The sequence below is a fragment of the Carettochelys insculpta genome, chromosome 4 (genome assembly GCF_033958435.1).
Source record: "Carettochelys insculpta isolate YL-2023 chromosome 4, ASM3395843v1, whole genome shotgun sequence".
NCBI lineage: Eukaryota > Metazoa > Chordata > Testudines > Carettochelyidae > Carettochelys > Carettochelys insculpta.
The window spans coordinates 71701099-71721329 of NC_134140.1; the positions used below are offsets into that span (position 1 = coordinate 71701099).

Here is a 20231-nt window from a genome sequence, read left to right on the forward strand (position 1 = left end):
TCTGTCCTTCCATGATATTCCAAGGATGCGCCTGAGGCAGCGCAAGTGGAAGACGTTCAGCCTCTTTTCCTGGCGGGCATACAGGGTCCAAGTCTCGCTGCCATAAAGGAGGGTGCTGAGGATGCAGGCTCTGTAGACTTGCATTTTGGTGTGAGTGTACAGCTTGTTGTTATTCCACACTCTCTTGCTGTGTCTGGACAGAGTTGTGGCCGCTTTTCCAATCCTCCTATTTAGCTCAGTGTCCAATGACAGGGTGTCAGTGATGGTGGACCCGAGGTACACAAACTCGTGGATGACCTCTAACGTATAGTTGTCAATGCTGATTGATGGGGATTCAGCAACATCCTGACTGATTACGTTTGTCTTCTTTAGGCTGATGGTAAGCCCAAAGTCCTTGCACGCTTTGGAGAACTGATCCAGCAGTTTTTGAAGCTGGTCTTCTGTGTGAGACACTACAGCAGCATCGTCTGTGAACAGCATGTCTCTGATGAGGACTTCCCGCACCTTAGACTTAGCTTTCAGCCTTGCAAGGTTAAACAGTTTCCCATCAGATCTTGTGTGCAGCAAGATGCCCTCTGTTGAAGATCCAAATGCATGCTTCAGGAGGAGTGCAAAGAAGATCCCGAACAATGTCAGAGCAAGCACACATCCTTGTTTGACGCCGCTCCTGATTCTGAAAGCATCCGTTCTTCTTTGAGTGGTCCCCATTGGTGCTCCACAATAGGTGTCGGGCTCGCCCGGTGCCACAGATCGGAATTCTTCCAGCAGTTTCTATTGGATCGTGCGTGTGCCGGCACGCGCCGCTCCCTTGCATGCCCGGGCCATGTGTGCGATCCGGTCCCTGCCAGTTCCTTCTCAACCGCCATCGGCTGCAGATGGAATCAACTCAGGCTAAAGCCAGAGACAGATAAGATAGTTGTTTTTACGTGTCGTTTGTTTGTTTTGTCACTATCAAAAAAAAAAGAGAAAGAAAGAGAATATTAACTAGCAGAAAGAAGAGGAACGAAGGAGAGAGGGGTGGACAAGAAGGCTAGTTAAGCCGTCCGCTGCCCTGCAGGCCGGTGTTTGTTATTTTGGGTTAGAAAGCACTGATTAACGTCTAGGTACCCTATTAACAGTAAAGACTCACCATGATGGCCTCCTCGGGGTTTAAGAAGTGTGAGTCATGCCGCAAAGCTATGCCGGCCTCCGATGGGCATAGTGAATGCATTCGCTGCCTGGGAGAGTCACATGTTACCCAGAAGTGTTCCCACTGCACTAAGCTTACAGCCAGGGCCAGGAAAGACAGAGAGATGAGGCTCAAAATGATCTTCTTTGATAAGGCTCTCCAGCTGGAACAGCCGGAGAAGCCTCGCACAGAAGGGCCCTCTGGGTTGCGTAAAAGGAAGGCAGCCTCCTTGACCCCCTCGGTGCAGAAGAGGAGGAAACTCTCCCCAGCTCGATCCTTGCCGGTGGGCCCAGTGGGCAGGACGAGCAGAATGCAGAGCCCCCAGCCACAAGCTCATGAAAGCGGCAGCACAGCAGCGCACGTGGCAGAGGCTGAGCCTCCAATTACACAACAGAAAGCACGCAAGGTGCTGCGAGCGCCAGCGAGGCAAGCACCGGAATTGGCAGCGCCGACGCAGGCAGCACTGGCCCCCGCGGCGCCGACGGCGCAGGGGCACCCAGCACGGAGCCTACTGATGCCGGAGGAAGCTACCCGCGTGGCACCGCAGCTGACTGTGCTGAGCGCGGCGCCGACAACGGGGCCAATATCCCCGGCACGGGAAGGGGTGGCGCCCACCTCGCAGGGGAGGGGCAAGGCAAAAGCAAAAACTCGGCACCTCAGTCCATCTCCAGGCAGGGCCACGCTGCCCTTATCACCTAGCACCCCCCCCACCCCCCCCCCCGAGATACACACGCTGCACCGACAGGTTGTAACTCCACCAGCTTATCTAGGACCTCCCTCTCCATTCCTCCAACCAATTTTGCCGTGGCTTGAGCCACCTTCACCATTTCTGGGCATGGATCCCCTTGAGTACTATCACAAATCAGCTTCATCACTATCTATGTCGTCGCGGAGGTCCCGCTCTCCCAGACATCATGGGTGCACTCCCCGATTGTGGTCCAGGTCTCCATTACCGGGCCCTTGCCCATGCTCCTATGGTCGTCCTCATCATGCTGAACACAGACACCGCAGGTCTAGATCCAGGGGCAGGTCCTCCCCTGCTTCTCATCAATACCACCGTATACACTCTTGCTCTGGGATGGGAACACAGTTGTCTCAGGGGGAGTTAGGTCCAGAATCCCGAGACTTTCCTTCACAATCCTCCAGGGAGCAAGTATATCATTGACCTCGGGAGCCAGAGGATTTGAGGGAGGTTTACCCCAGTGGTTCCTCCTCATCCTCCCCAGATGAGGCCATGGCCCCCAGGGATGTCTCCCCCCTGGATGACCTTAAACAATTGCAGGAGCTGTTCAAAAGAGTAGCTTTCACGCAGGACATTCAAATAGCAGAGGTGCAGGAGAAGCATCATAAACTCCTGATAAATTTGAGACCCCCGGCTTCATCTAAAATTGCTATCCCGCTGGATGAAGCCATTATGGAGTCAGCCACTAACATATGGCAGACCCTGGCCTCTATTCCGCCTACGAACAAGAGAGCGGATAAGAAGTACTTCGTCCCAGCCAAGGGCATGGAGTTCCTCTTTAGTCACCTGCAACCCAATTCTTTGGTGGTCGAATCGTCCCAGCAGAGGTCAAAGGCATCTCAGTACGAATCGGGGGGGTCGGATAAAGATGCTAAGAAGCTAGAGCTGTTTGGCAGGAAGGTATATTCCTCCTCTACCCTATTATTGAGAGTGGCAAATTACGCGGCACATCTATCAAACCACAACTTTGACAATTACTCCAGACTTACTCCCCTCATGGATTCACTCCCAGAAGACAAGAAGCCGGTGTTAAAGGCGATTGTTCAAGTGGGCTATGCAGCGTCGCGGATGGGAGTCCAGATTGCCCTGGACGTAGCAGACACAGCGGCACGTTCAACAGCTACAGCAGTGGTAATGCATAGGGAATCCTGGCTCCAGACTTCTGGTATCCCCAGGGACCTGCAGGCGAAGATCGTGGATCTTCCCTTTGATAAACAAAAGCTGTTTGCAGACTCAACCGACTTGGTCCTCCACTCCAGCAAAGACTCGAGGGCCACACTTAGAACCTCGGGTATTTGTACTCCCCCATACAAGAAGAAGAAATTTTATCCTCAGCAGACGCTACGCTTACCAACCACAGCGTGCTCAATATCAGCGAGGCTACTGTTAGCTGGTGGCTGGGTAATGTGTGGTGAGGTACTCCCCTGGGTCCTAAACAACCCAGTTTTTTTACTGTTAGAGCAGGGAGCTGCTAGCACTCCTACGGCCAGGCTGTAGTAACCAAACGGTTAAAGTTCTTTTTGTTGTGCCAGCTGTGTTGCAGTGACAAAAGGGTTAACAGCACGCAAGGCGCCGCGAGCTTCGAGTCAGGCTCAGAGCTTAACTAGTTACAAGTTTATTAAGCTACAGTTATAAGCGTGTGGTTACAAAAGGCTATTGTTTACTTCTTATATGCTAGCAAAGTACAGGTGTTAACAAGTTACGTTACAATCCAATACAAAGATATCTGTTACCATCTAACACAATGATATCTTGATACAACAACATCTAGTTAGAGCTCTAATTCTTTAGGTGTGCACAAAAAAAAATCAGAGACCTAGCATGGGTATATTTTACCCTCTCTGCGTCTCTCGATACCAGCGTAGCCAAGTCGGATCGGTCACTCAATTCCACAGAAAGACGAATACGAGGTTGGGCGTCCACAGTTGCAGACCTCGAGAGGCAATCACCTGACCCGACCAGCAGGTAGTTGGTGGAATGCATGCAAAGTTAGAGTTCTGCTGGACCCATCTTTTATACCCCTTTTTGGGTTACGTATTCTCTTTCTTATCTAAGGTGCCAGATCATACTGGTCTGTCTTTGTGACGCCAGTTTGTTACAAAGGTATTTCTTTCTTAATTTGCACTTGTAAGACAGGAGATAAGCAATTTGAGAGTACAGGACATTCTTTTTGTGTGGGCGGGGGACTTCCCCTTCTGGGATGGTTGTGTGGTCATCAAATCCATCAATGCCAGCTGGGGTGATTTCTTGAGGGTCCCTCCCCCCTTGTTGACAGTTTGGCCTGTTAGCCTTCTATCTGTACTTCTGTTTCTCAGGGTCACGATAAGCTAGCATATCTGGGCCTCAATGAGGGCATCAAAGACTGTGCTGTCATGCCGTTTCCATGCCCTGTGTGCTCCTCAGTGGGGGGTGGGGCAGCAAGCAAGCTGGCTTGTAAGGGGGAGACTTTGTCTGGCTACAGCTACAACCAAGGGCGCCATCAAGAGCAGCAGCAGTACAGGACTCCCAGGCGACGTTCTCAATAAAGCCGTACACCCTCGGGGCAGGCCCAGAGACAACAAGTTTGACAGGTATGTCGGGGGCTGCACTATCAACACCATCGCCTCAAACCGTTCCACTCCCAATGGCAAAAGATCACCACAGACAAATGGGTGCTAGAGATTATAGCCACGGGTTACACGATCCCTTTCCAGTCAGTTCCACCGACGAAGCCTCCCACCAGGCCTCATCTCAGGGACGCTGCCCACGAGGCGAGGATCAAGCAGGAGGTGGATCACCTTATGTTCCTAGGGGCGGTGGAAAGAGTGCCGGAGCAATTCCAGGGGAAAGGTTTTTATTCACGCTACTTCCTAACAGAGAAGAAAACAGGAGGCTGGAGGCAGATCTTGGATCTACGGGGCCTCAACCGTTACTTGCGCAAGCAATGCTTTTGGATGATCATAGTTGCCTCCATACTTACGGCACTGGACGATGGAGACTGGTTTGCAGCCCTCGACTTACAAGATGCTTACTTTCATATAACAATCCACCCAGCACACAGACGCTTCCTCCGTTTCACGGTCAGCAGGGAACATTTCCAGTGCAGGGTTCTTCCGTTTGGCCTATCCTCGGCTCCCAGAGTCTTTACCAAAACCCTGGCAGTGGTATCAGCCTACCTGCACAGGCAGGGGGTGTTTATTTTCCCATATCTGGATGACTGTCTGCTGAAAGGGGCCTCAAAGGCAGAGGTCTTACGCATGATACACGTCACTGCAGACACGTTTACTTTGCTGGGCCTAGTTATCAACCTCGCAAAGTCAAAGACCGAACCCACACAAGATATAGAGTTGATAAGGGTATGCATAAACTCTATCACAGCAAGGGTGTACCTACCCGACGCCCGCATCCGCGCCATCAACTCACTGGTGCAAGTCATGACATACAGCCCCACGGTGCCGTTCCTAACGTGCCTGCAGCTGTTGGGGCACATGGCGGCAGCGACCTTTGTGGTACAGAATGCCAGGTTACACATGTGAAGCCTGCAGCATTGGCTGGCGAGTGTTTACAAACCGGCATCCCACACTGTCCACAAGGTAGTGTCGCCCACGACAGAGGTGCGCAGATACCTAGCGTGGTGGGAGAATCCCAAGAATCTGCTAGTGGGGGTGCCTTTTCACCAACCACAAATTTCTATCTCTCTTACTACTGACGCCTCCCACATAGGATGGGGAGCGCACATTGGCAGCAAGGTGACGCAAGGGCTATGGTCCCCTGCGGAACAGACACTGCACATAAACATACTGGAGCTCAGAGCAGTGTTCAACGCGTGCAGACATTTTCAAGATTACCTGCACGGCAAAGTAGTCGGGATCAATACCGACAATACCTCCACTATGTTCTACATCAATCGACAAGGAGGGGCACGATCCCGTGCATTATGTGCAGAAGCAGTCCGATTGTGGAACTAGTGCATCGCCAACAATATAACGTTGAAAGCCTCGTACTTGCCGGGCGCTCACAAAGTGAAGGCAGATCAGCTGAGCAGGCATTTCGCACTCACGCACGAATGGCAGATCCGCTCCAACCTGCTACGGCGCATATTTCGTACATGGGGGTTTCCCCAAGTCGATTTGTTTGCCACCCAGTACAACAAGAAGTGCCCCCAGTACTGCTCCAGAGCAGGAATAGGGCGGGGGTCCCTGGGGGACACATTCATGATTTCATGGAAGGGCCCTCTGCTCTACGCATTTCCCCCCACAACACTTATCCACAAGGTTCTGCAGAAAGCCAGAAGGGAGAGAGCTCGCATGATACCATAGTCCCGACTTGGGACCGGCAACAATGTTTTCCCTTGCTTCTGTGCATGTCGGGTTGTCCACCACTTCCCCTACCGGTGGTGCCGGACTTAGTCACGCAGGCTCAGGGGTCCATAGTGCACCCGCACCCTCAGGGTCTGCGCCTACAAGCATGGTTAATCCATGGTTCAGCGCCTTAGAGAGCACGTGTACGGAGGGAGTAAGACAAGTCCTAGAGTGTAGCCGAAGGACCTCCACCAGGAGGACTTATAAACAGAAATGGACTCAATTTACAGCCTGGTGTTCCGCCAAGCAGTTAGCTCCCCTTGACATTCCTATAACCGTAATACTAGAATACCTATTGGACCTCAAACGGGACGGGCTTTCTCTATCCTCGCTAAAGGTCCACCTCGCTGCTATATCAGCTTTTCGGCATACAGAGGAAGGGCCCACTGTATTCGCCCACCCTATCATCACAAGGTTCTTGAAGGGGCTGGTAAACCTTTACCCCCCTCGAAAACCGCTTCCGCCGTCGTGGAGTTTGGACTTGGTACTCAGCACGCTATTGGGACCACCCTTCGAACCATTAGCCATGGTACCCCTCCAACTGCTTACGATTAAAACAACCTTCCTCCTTGCGATTACATCAGCCTGCAGGGTGAGCGAGCTCGCAGCAGTGATGGCAACGCCGCCCTGCACAGTATTCTCAAAGGAGGCGGTAACCCTACGGTTACACCCAGCCTTCGTTCCAAAAGTTTCTTCGGAGTTCCATCTTAATGAACCAATAGTTTTACCATCGTTTTACCCGAAGCCTCACAGCTCCAGTAAGGAGGCGCACCTACATCTCCTAGACGTGAGAAGGGCGTTGGCCTTCTACATAGACAGAACTAAGTCCTTCCGGAAAATGGACAGGCTTCTAGTATCTCTTGCTCCCAAGTCAAAAGGGGAAGGCCTCTCTTCACAGAGAATTTCAAAGCACATCGTGTCCTGTATAAAAATGTGTTATGAGCTTCAAAAGACCCCTTTGCTGGCCCCACCTAGGGCTCATTCCACCAGGGCGGTGGCGGCGTCAACAGCCCCCTTCAAGGGCATCGCGTTAAAAGACATCTGTAGAGCGGCGACCTGGTCATCCTACGACACCTTCGCCACGCATTATGCCCTACATCGGGTATTCGAGGAGGATACCCGTCTGTCGACAGCAGTCCTCTCGGGGGCAAGCTACACATGAATCGATTACCCACCTCCTTATTTGGGTTACTGTTGGGTAGTCGCCTATTTTGGAGCACCCACGGGGACCACTCGAAGAAGAAAGAGAAGTTACTCACCTGTAGTAACGATGGATCTTCGAGATGTGTCTCCGTGAGTGCTCCACCACCGGCCCATCCTCCCCACTTCGGAATCTCTGTCTGGTGTTTTTCAGGAGCATCCGAGGTGGTTGGTCAAGGAACTGGCGGGGACCGGATCGCGCACATGGCCGGGGGCGTGCAAGGGAGCGGCGCACGTCGGTGCATGTGCAATCCAGTGGAAACTGCTGGAAGAATTCCTATCTGCGGCTCCGGGTGAGCCCGACACCTATTGTGGAGCACCCACGGGGACACATCTCGAAGAACCATCGTTACTACAGGTGAGTAACTTCTCTATAATGCGCCATCATATTGGATGGTTCCTCTCATGTTTTCGTGGAATGACTGGATCATCTTGAGTAACTGTGGAGGACAGCCTATCTTGTGGAGCAGTTTGAACAGACCATCCCTGCTGACCAAGTCAAAGGCCTTGGTCAGGTCGATGAAGGCTATGTAGAGTGGCTTCCTCTGCTCCCTGCACTTCTCCTGCAGCTGCCTTAGAGAGAAGACCATGGCAACAGTAGACCTCTCTGCGCAGAATCTGCACTCCAATTCAGGATACACCCTCTCAGCAATCTTCTGGAGTCTGCCAAGGATGACGCGAGCGAACAGTTTACCAGTGACGCTTAGGAGGGAGATTCAACGGTAGTTGTTGCAGTCGCTTCTGTCTCCTTTGTTCTTATACAACATTACAATGTTAGCGTCACGCATATCCTGTGGAACCTCACTCTCTTTCCAGCACAGGCACAGTAGCTCATGTAGGGGTTCCAGGAGTGTGTCTGCGGCACACTTGATTACCTCTGGTGGTATACCATCCTCACCAGGGGCCTTTCCTGCTGCAGTGCTGTCAATGGCTCTCTTCAGTTCATTCACAGTCGGTTCTTGATCCAGTTCGTCCATTACTGGTAGGAGCTCGACAGCATCGAGGGCTGCGTCAACCACAACGTTCTCACATGAGTACAGCTCGGAGTAGTGCTCAACCCAGCGCTCCATCTGTTTGGCTTTGTCAGCGATGACTTCACCAGATTTGGATTTCAGAGGTTCCATCTTGTTCTGGGTGAGTCCTAATGCCTTCTTCATACCCTCGTACATTCCTCTGAGATTACCAAAGTCAGTACAGGTCAGGATGCTGCTGCATAGCTGGAGCCAGTTGTTGTTGGCACAGCGCCTAGCTGTCTGCTGTACTGTTCTTCTGGCCGCTCTAAGTGCTTGCTGGGTAGTCTGGCTCGGTGAACGTTTGTACTCCAGGAGTGCAGCGTGCTTCTTTTCAATGACTGGAATCATCTCAACGGAGTTAGCTTCGAACCAGTCGTTCATGTTTCTAGCTCTTCTTCCAAACACCGACAAGGACGTGTTGTAAACTGTATCCCTCAGATGTTGCCATTTGGATGTCACATCAGCGCCCCAAGGGCCGCTGCGCAGATTTTCCTGGAGAGTCTCTCTGAACTTTTCAGCTTTCTCCAAGTTTGCCGTCTTTCTGGCGTCAGTGCGGGGCCTTCCAGCAGGTTTAGAGCAGTACAGCTTCTTGGGTCTCAGCTTGAGCTTGGAGCAAACTAGCAAGTGATCTGTATCACAGTCAGCACTATGATAGCTGCGTGTCAGAAGGACGTTTTTGAGGTTATTACGCCTAGTGATGACCACGTCTAGTTGATGCCAGTGCTTCAAGCGTGGGTGTCTCCACGACGCTCTGTGCTGTGGCTTCGTGTGGAAGAATGTGTTTGTGATGCACAGATTGTGGTACGTTTACAGTTCAAGGAGACGCTGTCCATTACCATTCATTTCTCCCACACCGAAGTGTCCTAAGCAGGAAGGCCATGAGGCCCAATCAGCTCCAACTCTTGCATTGAAGTCACCCAAGATGTACAGTTGTTCACAAGCAGGTATTTGCACTACAGCAGCACTAAGCATGTCATAGAACTTGTCTTTTACTTCTGGTGTGGCGTACAGGGTTGGAGCATAAGCGCTGATCATGTGGACGGGACCGGCGCAAGTTTGAAGCGTGATCCGAAGAAGTCTTTTTGATCTGCCAATGACTAATTCCACCATTTGTAGAAGGGTGTTTCTGACAGCAAAGCCAACACCATGTTCTCTGGGTTCTTCTTGGGCTTTACTCTGCCAGAAAAAGGTGTAGTCTTTTTCCTTTAGAGATCCCGAATCTGCGAGCCGCGTCTCTTGCAGTGCAGCGATATCAACTCGAAGCCTCTTCAGTTCCTCTTTGATGACAGCGGTCTTTCGGGTGTCACTGATGGCCTGAAGATCTTCAGTCGAGCCAGTCAGCATGGTCCGCACATTCCAGCAAGCAAGCTTAAATTGTTGATGTTTCTCATTTCTTGTTGATTTTCTTATTGGTTTGCCTGGTGCCCAAATTTCAGTCACTTGTCAGGTTCAGGAACCTTAAGTCTCACGCACCCAGTGAGGCAGGTGAACTGTTGCAGAACAGTACCCTATTGGCTGGGGGCTGCCCAGCTTGAGGCGGGCGGTGACTGTCCAGTGAGATGCGAGGATCTCTCCCACCATCGAAGGCAACCCCTGGCGCTTGTTCTCTACACCAATTGAGCAAGAGCTTATAACCGGTATTTGTTGCCTCCCGTGTTGACGCAATGCTGTTCAGCAATGCCGGAGTACCTCTCCGGGCGCGGGTCTGGGCACTTATTATGGAGACTCTGGGCTGCCCAGACACCAGTGTCCCCCTCTCGGCTTTACTGATATAGTCCAAAGGAGAGGATAACCTCCACATCTGGTACCAGCTCAGCTGCAGGAGTTGCTGGGACAGTGCCAGAAGTTGACACTGAACCGCCTTCGGACTCCACTCCAGATTTTCTGTCAGGGTTTACTCCCTTAGACTTTCTCCTTCCCAGGATAACCCACAAGGCAGTGGGGTAGCTTATTGTTTAAAGCTTTTTAATACTGCAATTAAATCACACTCATAGTGGAAACTACCATTTTAGCAAGATTCTCTTTGGAACTATGCGATTTGGATATATTAACTGTTGAGGAGGTAGAGAAGAAAGCTGAATTAAGGATCTGGTTACTGAATACAGCAGATCAGCTGGATTGGGAATTTGATGCATACAAGTTGTTTTCCATGTTCCATGCACTTTACAAAGTTTATGTACTAAGTCTGTTTCAAAGAATGGGTGCTCTGCTCAATTACAATTTAAGAAGTAAACAGAATCATCAAGCAGGAAGGAAAGCAAAAGATCAAATAGGTGAGGAAAAAGAAGCTGGGTACATTTCCCCTTAAACTTTGTTTCCTGGTACTCAGGTGGCTTTTTTTTTTTTTTTTGCCAAGAGGGTGACAAACTATAAAAAAGAGGGATAACCCCCCGCCCCGGCCCCGGCCCCAGCCCGGCCTGGCCCCAAAACATCTCTTTCCTATAACATTCATGGCACCTGAAGTGACAAAAGAATCATTCATGGAATCCTGACCTAAAGAGTTAAGTGAAATAAGACAAAAGAATGTGGTGAGAAAATAGTTTTGAATTTAACACAGTTTGTTAAATTAGGCATTTGTATCCATTTCTGACTTTCATGTCTTACTACCTGTACTCAAATACAATCTCTTTGTATTTAATGAAATTGTTTTATATGATCTAGGGTGTTTAAACTTAACTGTGTATTTTATTTGTATTAAAAAATAACAGACTTAATGTGAACGTGCATTTTCCAGTGACCTGGAGTAATGCCTGAGACTGGGACTGTGATGGGGTCACCATGCAGTGTAACTAAGGCTGTGAAGAGCCCAGGTGTTGCTCGCTGGATGCAGTAAACACAGATGTAGCTGAGAGTGACTTTCATTCTGGTAGATGTTTGTGAGAAGTCCAGGCTGAAGGCTACATTAGTAAAGCATTATGAAAGTCGTTCCACGTCAGGGCATGAGTGACACTGCTAGCCACAATCTGAATTGTACCCTGGTGTGTTACAGCCACCCTCCCAAAACAGGAACTACTATTTCAGGTTTGATAAATATAACTGTCCTACTCTCCTTTACACTCTCCTTTAAGTACTGTGAAAATCCCATAGTACCTTCTGTAGGAAGAGATGAAATTGAGATTGTGTGGACACAAATTAAAATATTATTTTACCCCATCCTCCTTATTTGTTCGGTGTCATACAGATCTATACTGAGCAAACAGATATTTGGAGAATCATCATTGCATATCCTCGCTTCATTTTTGAACTTCTCAGATCTGACACTTGTTCTGTATAAAAGAGAAATATTATATGGAGATATCACCTTAAGAAAAACCTTCACTGATGAGCTTACTGTATGAGAAAATGCCAGTCATCATGAACTGTAAAATGTTCTTGGCAAGCTGTAGAATTCTACGATATCCCACCTGGTGACAAGGTAGAGGGAAGGAATGAACAAATAAATAAACTTTTTTAATGACTGTGCGCATGTGCTAATTTGGTGAAGTGCCAACTAGCCACAGCAAGAGGTGAGAGGAAGAACATGTTTCGGGACAGTAGTTGTAAAGAAAACCTTCTTTGCTTAAATTAAAATTGGAGAAATCAGCATCAGTATTGCTGGTTCATATCTGGACTGAGTATGTTTTAGAGAGGAAAATATACCATCTGATCTACATCTAGGTTTTCATTTTTCCTTAGGCAGATCTGAATGGTCACTCCTGCTCCCCAGGTGGGCAGACAGTCTACTGATCCATGTAGTCTCATAACATTGAAGTCAATCTACACTGGACAATAAAATGGAGGTCACATATTCACTGATGCCATCATTGTAGTGGAACCTTATCATATCAAGAGGACATTTTTACCTCATTACTTCTTTTGCTGATTTAATTAATGTGGCAGTTAAATCAAGGAACACAGGTTTGGCAAAGCAATTTTGTAATATCAGAAACAAACACACACACATTTTGCAAAACAATAAATGTGCAATCTCTTATCCTAGCAGAGACCTAGTAGGCACCAGTAAAAAATTCTTGAACCATTAAATAGACACAAACCAATAATCTGATCATCTCCACACTTTGTGCTTCATATACATTAAATGAATTTTAGCAATAAATGGCCTTTGTTTTGTTTGAGATAAAGAGAAGAAAATCCCGCTTGTGGAAGGGCTCAAGGAAATGGTATTTAACATAAGAGTTTTTAGAAATTAAAAGTTTTGGTCATACGATCAATCCGTTTTTGTTCAGTAAGTTTTTTTGTTATTATTTTTCATTTTTTTTGCAAACCCATTTTTTCCCTTTATACATGCCTACACTATCTTGTGTATAGTATTTATGTTTTTAGTTTCTTAAATTGGTGTCTAATTGATAGCCAATCTAGGCAATTTTCACCATTCAACACTCAGTTGCTCCCCAAAGTATTTTGTTACTGTTGACTGTCTGGCCTGACTTACCCGGACTCAACATTCTAGTGGAAGGTTAGCCTTCAAGTATGTTGCTGCATTTCTTAGATGCAGAGGGTATAACAGATGCAAGTTAAGAATATCATTTTTCCCTTATAGACTACATTTCATTTTCATACTTTATTATTTCATTTGTTTCAATTTAACGACATGAAATTATTCTATTACAAGCTGTAGGGACTGGGTCCTGCCATAGACTAAATACTGAATCCAGAATAATTACAGAAAGAAAAAACACCAGTATCATAAGCCAATCATTCACGTTTAAAAAAAAAACACTACAGAACAGAAACCACCTGCCAAGCCTATTCAGGTTCTCAAAAAAGCCCCACACCTAGCAAAAGGGAAATTACCTCTCCTGAATGACCCATCATAATCCAGGAGCCTGCCATTGGACCTGGACTGACCTATCTAGAGAAGGGAATCAGAGTAACAAGAGCTACCCCACAGAACCAGTTAACTAACAGTGTTATACGGTACTATTCGGTATAATTAACAGGTGGGAGAAAGTGGCCCTCACTGGAAGAATTACATTTGCCAAGTCTTCTTGTAATATATGTTACATTATATCACCTGAAGTTCTGCTCAGTCTTATCTCTGAGTTTGGAAATGGGCACATCAATTTTCTGATTAAAAATTGCCTAATTTTGAAATAGCCTGAATGCTATTAGTAGTTCCAAAATCACTGCATGATAAAGTATTGTTTCAAATGGCATATTTCAATATTCAACTGTAAGTCTATTATCTCTTAAATTACAGAAATTTAATGAACATATTTCTTGGAGCCCTTATGTACTTTTTTTATTACTCATTCAAATACTTTTAATGATATCTGCTCTTATAACTTTACAATGACCAGTTCAAGGATGAATAAAAAACAGTCTCTTTCTAAACTCTGTTGCCATCTATTCACTGAGAAATCACCAGGAAAGGCATATTTTTGTGTTTAAATGCTTCAAACTTAAAAAACAAAATGACAAAACTGGGAAGAACAAGAATCTGATGCTATCAGCTGGTAAATTGGTGTGAAAAGTAAGAAAGAAGGAGAGAAGAGGTCTTTTGAGACTGGGAGTGTAGCACACATTCATCTGCAATTTAGTAATTTATACAATCTTGAGACCTGTAACGGTGTGTCTTTCAGTATGTTTTGTGTGTTTGCATCTTTGGGAGAGAATGGAAAGGAGGATAGCAGAAATCCAGTAAAGTTCATCTAAGCAATTTATTTCCTCTTGGTTTGTCAAGAAAGTGCAACAGGTTTGTAGTTTATATACATCTGTATTCCACTGAATGGAGATTAGAAATTAGTGATGCTTTGAATTTGAGCCCTTCTAGTATTTTTTTCAAATACTAATCTGAAAGACTTAAGTATTGAAGTGATCCATCCTTCAACAGACTGTCTCACAGGCCTCCTTCACACTAAAATCACTCTTCTCCCCTGTCATTTCAACTGACCTCAAGATTCTTCTTTAACAACTTTTGGGGTGGATTACTGTTGGCTTTGATGTTGCCTTCCCATCTGGTCTCACATTTTACAGAGCCACATGATTACTCCTCTCCTAACCTCCTTATTTAGGAAAGCCTGAGTCTCTTCCCTCAGCCGCTGTCTTAGGTTTGGTGGGGCTGCTCTCAGGCTGACTTCCAAAAGTTATGTTGGGCAGAAGAAATCTCTTGTACAGACACAAAGCCAGGATTAGAAACATTCTTATTCATGCCAGTGGACAGAAAATCTTTAACAAACAAATTCAAGGGTTTAAGAAGGATTTCAGGCTCAGAACTCATGAGGCATCTCAAGTAGTGGTGAGATATTCATGTCTTGGGATGTGTGCCTTGAGGGATTAGTACTTTAAGGTTCTAAATAAGTTAAAAATCTTAATGTTACTAGGAGTCCATCCTTAACTGAAATACTTACTGCAAGAAAAATATGAAGTAACTATTAGTCTTCAAAAACCTAATAAAATAGGAAAGCTACACTAAATGGCCAGGGTCACAACTAATTTTGATCAAGCAATATTTGTAGAATCTTTCTGGCACTTGATAAGTCATCTTAAACTACAATATTTTAATTATTTTACATCTGCCCACTACAGTCACATCTCATCCACATCTCTCAAATGAGAAAGTTTTTTCTTGTTTTCATTTGAAATGTGCTGACCAGATCAGTCTCTCACCAAAATTTGTGCACAGGTAGTCGTAGATTGCATGCGTACAGTAGGTAGCTATTAAAGTATGTGAAGTCTTAATGTAATGCTGCTTCCATTTGTAAGCTTTTGTACATATTTCTATTCTAATTGCTGGAAGGGCTTAGTTAGTAACTGACTATGTATGTAATACTACCCATTATAATACTCTAAAGACTAGCTCTTCAATACAGTCACTCTTATGCACTGATCATTTTTTACTGTTAGAGATGGCAACACACCACTTCATATTATGAATTTACAAAAGCTATGAGAGAAGAAAGTGGTCTCACATGAAATGGTCCACAAGCAACCAGAAGTAAGGAGGGATGAAGAGCATATTATAGCTCTTGCCAGACATGTCATTATCAATATAATGAACCCATTTGATCCTAAGTCATATCCAGAGGTGCTTATCAGCGTATCTATTATCTGCATGCAGCCTCAGATGTATAAGAGTCTCTACTGAAAACTGCAGTTTTCACAGAACAAATGGAGAAATTTGTGAGAGGTTCACCTGATTCTGATGGGACATGTAGCTTTTTCAGTTCAGTCAAAGTATATGGTATCAAAATAATTGGTGGTATGACAAAGATCCCATTTAAGTTTGGATGGAGAGGAACAATCACAGCAGCTGTCAGTCCAGAAGAATTTTTTTTCTTAGAGCCCTTAGAGAGATGCAGAGATATTTCAGTGGCATCTGTTCTTAGTCATCTAATAAATTATTTTGTTAGTCTTTTAAGTGCTACATGACGGCTTTTGTGGTTTGTTTTGTTAGGATACAGGCTAACATGGCTACCTCTCTGTTACTAGTTATCTGGGGGCATGTCTATACTTCTGTGAAGATCAACCCTGACTGAGTCAATCTTTCGGAGTTCAATTGCGTGTCTGATCTCTGTGGGGTTGGCAGTCGACATAGTGTGGAGTAAGGGAGGTCAGCGGGAGAGTTTAGAAACTAGGTCTGTATTAGGGAAAATAAATTGATTCTGATACGTTGATTCTAGCTACGCAAATGCTGTAGCTAGAATTGCATATCTGAAATCAACTTATTTCCCTAGTATAGATTTAGCCTAAATCCCTCTTATAGTGAGAAGAACAAACAGCACAGTTAAGACATCAGCTGGAAACTTAAGCTGAAAGATGCTTTGAGCTAACAATATGCAACAGAGAAACCACGTGCATATCAGAGATGCCATAGCTGTAAGACAAATTATGTTTGGAACAAATTCCACAAATTTGATGAATTGGCTGCTGAGTATTTGAGGCAGGTCCTAAAAAATATTTGACTAGGTTAATTCTGTAATAAAATGTTTTGACTGAAAACAGGAATTCTGTGAAAATTGCAGAAAGACCAAGCCAGACAGAAACTAATGTTGGATGCAAAGACATAGCACATGATCATCCTGTGACTCTAGGGGAAAAAAACCCTAAGGCTGGGTCTACACTTGCTCCCCATTTCGAAGCAGGAATGTTAATTAGGGCGACAGGAGATTACTAATGAAGTGGTGCAGTGAATATGCAGCACTTAATTTGGCTAATTCTCCCCTGTGGCAACCTCGAAGCATCAAACTGAGGAGTAAAGGCACGTCGAAGCAGCGCAGGCACTTTGAAGTGCCTAGGGGCTACATGCATGCTGGCGTTTCAAAGTTTGACACCTCGAACTTGCTGCGGGGGAGGATGAAGTGCTGCATGTTCACCACAGTTCGTCATTAGTAATCTCCCATCACCCCGATTAACACTCCCCGTTTGAAGCTGGGGGCAAGTGTAGACAAGCTCTAAATGAGTAGTCACTTGTAAAATTCCTCTGCAAATATGTAGAAGGCCCCTGAACAGAAGCACATCCTCTTGCTGGAGGCTTTTCCAATGATGAAGTAGCAAAGTCCATTACCAAGAAATATGCTACAAATCCCAAGATTTGTACAGTACTCTGGAGAAAGTAGGTGCAAGAATGCTTCTGTATTGACACCAGAAGCCATATTGGCACATAAAAGGAACCATAGCAATGCTTTGGTCTGTGCTGTTCATACTTTCCAAAAATGGAACACAGAGATAACATGTGGATTAGAACAAATACCACTTCCAAGAACAAAAAACAAACATCGTTTCTTATCTATGCATGCAATTTGTGATTTACCCTTTCTGACTTTTGTAATTTAATTCCTGTTGTATATTCATTAACAAGATTTAACGTTGTATCATCCTGATTAGGTGTTGGGGGGAAAAATCTGAGTTTAATGCTGCCAAAAGCCAGGGAGCTTATCACTTCAGAGATCTTGCCAGACACTGACAGACAAGCAAGAAAGTTGGCCATCTGTCTGTATAACCAGAGGGGAGAAAAAAAGGAGACCCACAGAGGCTTGAATTGCTTGTGCCTCAATCAAGCTGTCTAAGAGGACAAGTCTCTCATCAGACTCCCTCTGTATGAGGACCATTTTGAAAAGTACGTCAAATATGTATGACACAGCTTTTGATGTTTTCACACACCCAGGTAAACAAAGTATTGGGTCACCATTGCAAAATGTATGAAACAGTGTGGATAAATTATGTCCTGTATTCTTCAAGGACGCCACAGTTCCTCAACTTCAAGATCCTACTTTTGTATGTACCAGGAGAGGTTGTTGTGCAATCTTCCTTGTGCAGAATGGTGTAAATGCCAAGGCAGTGAATACTGTGCTAACCCATGCAGTCTGACACAGGCCACAGTTGTAACAAGATGATGATAAGAAACGTCACTCGCACTATTACACTTCGGTAACATCTGTAGAAATCTCTTATTAATTAGGTTAATCTCTGTTACTAATTAATTTATCTTTTTGTTTGGTTTATGTTTTATGATACTTTCAGGTTACAAAGAAATCCAATTTTATGTCTCTAAAGAGTAGATAGTAATTAAAATGATAAAAGAAAATATTTTGAAATGATCGTCATAATACGTTTATCTTTTCCCGTTTTTATAGCAATGGCGCTATTTGAGAGTACCATATCGTCTGAAAGCATGTTATGTGTACTTTAAGAAGATGTGTGATGTGGTTTTGTGTAGAGAGGCTACATGAAGTCAAGAAAATCTTGGTGTTTTCTGCTCGCCTCTTAGAGAATTATAGGACTCAATATTATCTAGACCTGGGGGGGTCAGCAACCACTGGCACGGTGCCAAGATTGGCATGTGAGCAAATTTTCATCGGTACACAAGGCAGGAGCTCAGTCCCACCTCTTCTCCCCCATGCAGCCAGGAGTTGCTCAAAGCCATACTGCCTGTGGATTAACAAAAGACCGGCTAATGCTGCCATACTACCAACCACCACCTAAATGGCAAAGCTCTGCATCTTTATTTTTTTTCTTAATGGAGCTGTTGTAAGTACGACTGTTAGGCTACATTCTACACTGCCTCCTAAACTTGAAATAAGATACACACTTTGTGCAATGCAAATTACATATCTTACTTTGAGTTTATTGTGAAATAAGCTATTTCACCATTTGGTGCTGTCTGAACAATGTACTATTTTGAAACATCCTTTCCTCTGCAACAAGGGCTTCAAGGATGCTGAAATAGCAGGTCCTTTATTTCACAAAATATTTCAAAATAATGGGCACATTTCAAGGACGTGGAATAGCTATTTCAGGATACTGAGGTATATATATATAGCCTTAGTGACTTTAAAAAGTGTCACTGGTATTTGGACCATATGTAGAGGTCAAAAGGTCAAATTTTGGCACTCTGCCTCAGAAAGGTTGCTGTCACCTGATCTAGACTGTCCCTAGTAGTTGTTTGTTTCATCTGTTCTTAAAAATGTCCAGTGGAGATTCCACAACCTCCCTAGGAAGTAAGTTCCAGTGCTTAACCATCCTGACAGGAAGTTTTTCCTAATGTCCAGCCTAATCCTCCCTTGGTGCAATTTAAGCCCATTTCTTCTTATCCTGTTGTCTGTGCTTACGAGGAACAATTTATCACCCTTGGCTTTATAGCAATAGTCTATGTACTTAAAGAGTGTTACCACGTCCTCCATCAGTCGTTTCTTCTCCAAACTAAATAAATGCATTTTTAAATCCTTCCTCATAGATTTTCTAGATCAATTTTTCTCAACCTTTCCAGACAAGTATGCCACTTACTGATTTGTTTTGTGTCCCCCAAATTTCACCTCAGTTAAAATTACTTGCTTACAAAGTCAAATAAAAAGACAAAAGTGTCACAGCACGCTATTCCTGAAAAACTGCTTACTTCCTCATTTGTTCTGTATGAAATTTTAGTTTGAACTGATTCACTACTGCTTTTTATTTAGCTTGTCATCCACTTGAATGCCTTTTCACCAGAATCTTTTTCTGCATTACTTGTTGGCAGTATCTTCTCATTTTGTATTTTGTGCATTTTATGCTTCTTCATTCCAAAGCATAGTATTTTGCATTTGTCCCTACTGAATTTCAGCCCATTTCTCCTATCCTCCAAAGTACTTGCAACCTATCCCAGCCTAGTATCATCCTCAGATTTATATAAGTGATTTCTCTATGCCATTATCCAAATAATTTATGAAGCTATTGAATAGAACCCATTCTCAAGACAGATACTCCACTTCATATGTTCTTCTAGCTGTGGTGTTAACCACTAATAAATAATCTGAGTTGTGCACCCACCTTACATTTGGTTCATCTAGAATATATTTCCCTAGTCTGTTTATGCGAAGGTCATGTGAGACAGTATCAGTTTTCAGAAATAGTTGCAATGGCTCAGAGATCTCTTCAGTCAGTTCCTGCAGCACTCCAGTATGTATTCGGTGAGATCCTGTCAACTTGGGTTTATCGACACTTAAAAACCTACAGTGACACACCTGTGCCACTGCAGCTGCCCTGCTGTAGCATTTCAGTCTAGACATAACTTAAACTGGTGAGAGGGATTCTCCCATCAGCGTAGGTAAATCCACGTCCTCAAGAGGCGGTAGCTAGGTCAATGGAAAAAAAATTTCTGTCGAGGTAGCACTGTCTGCCAGGGGGACGGTTAGGAGATGTATGCCACTCAGGGCTACAGGAAGGAGGAGTGAAAACAATGGGGTTGTTGAGCAATATTGTTAGTACATGCAATCAGTAAGTTATGATGACTTTACCAGTGTGAGAAGGAAGAGAATCACCTTTTGAAAGGGTTTCATGTGTATGAGGAGGGC

General features: G+C 45.2%; 1 protein-coding gene across 1 annotated transcript in view; it reads left to right on the top strand.

Annotated features, from left to right (window-relative positions):
• Positions 1 to 20231, top strand: part of SPOCK3 (SPARC (osteonectin), cwcv and kazal like domains proteoglycan 3) — a 414135-nt gene that overhangs the window by 370999 nt on the left and 22905 nt on the right. The window lies entirely within an intron of this gene.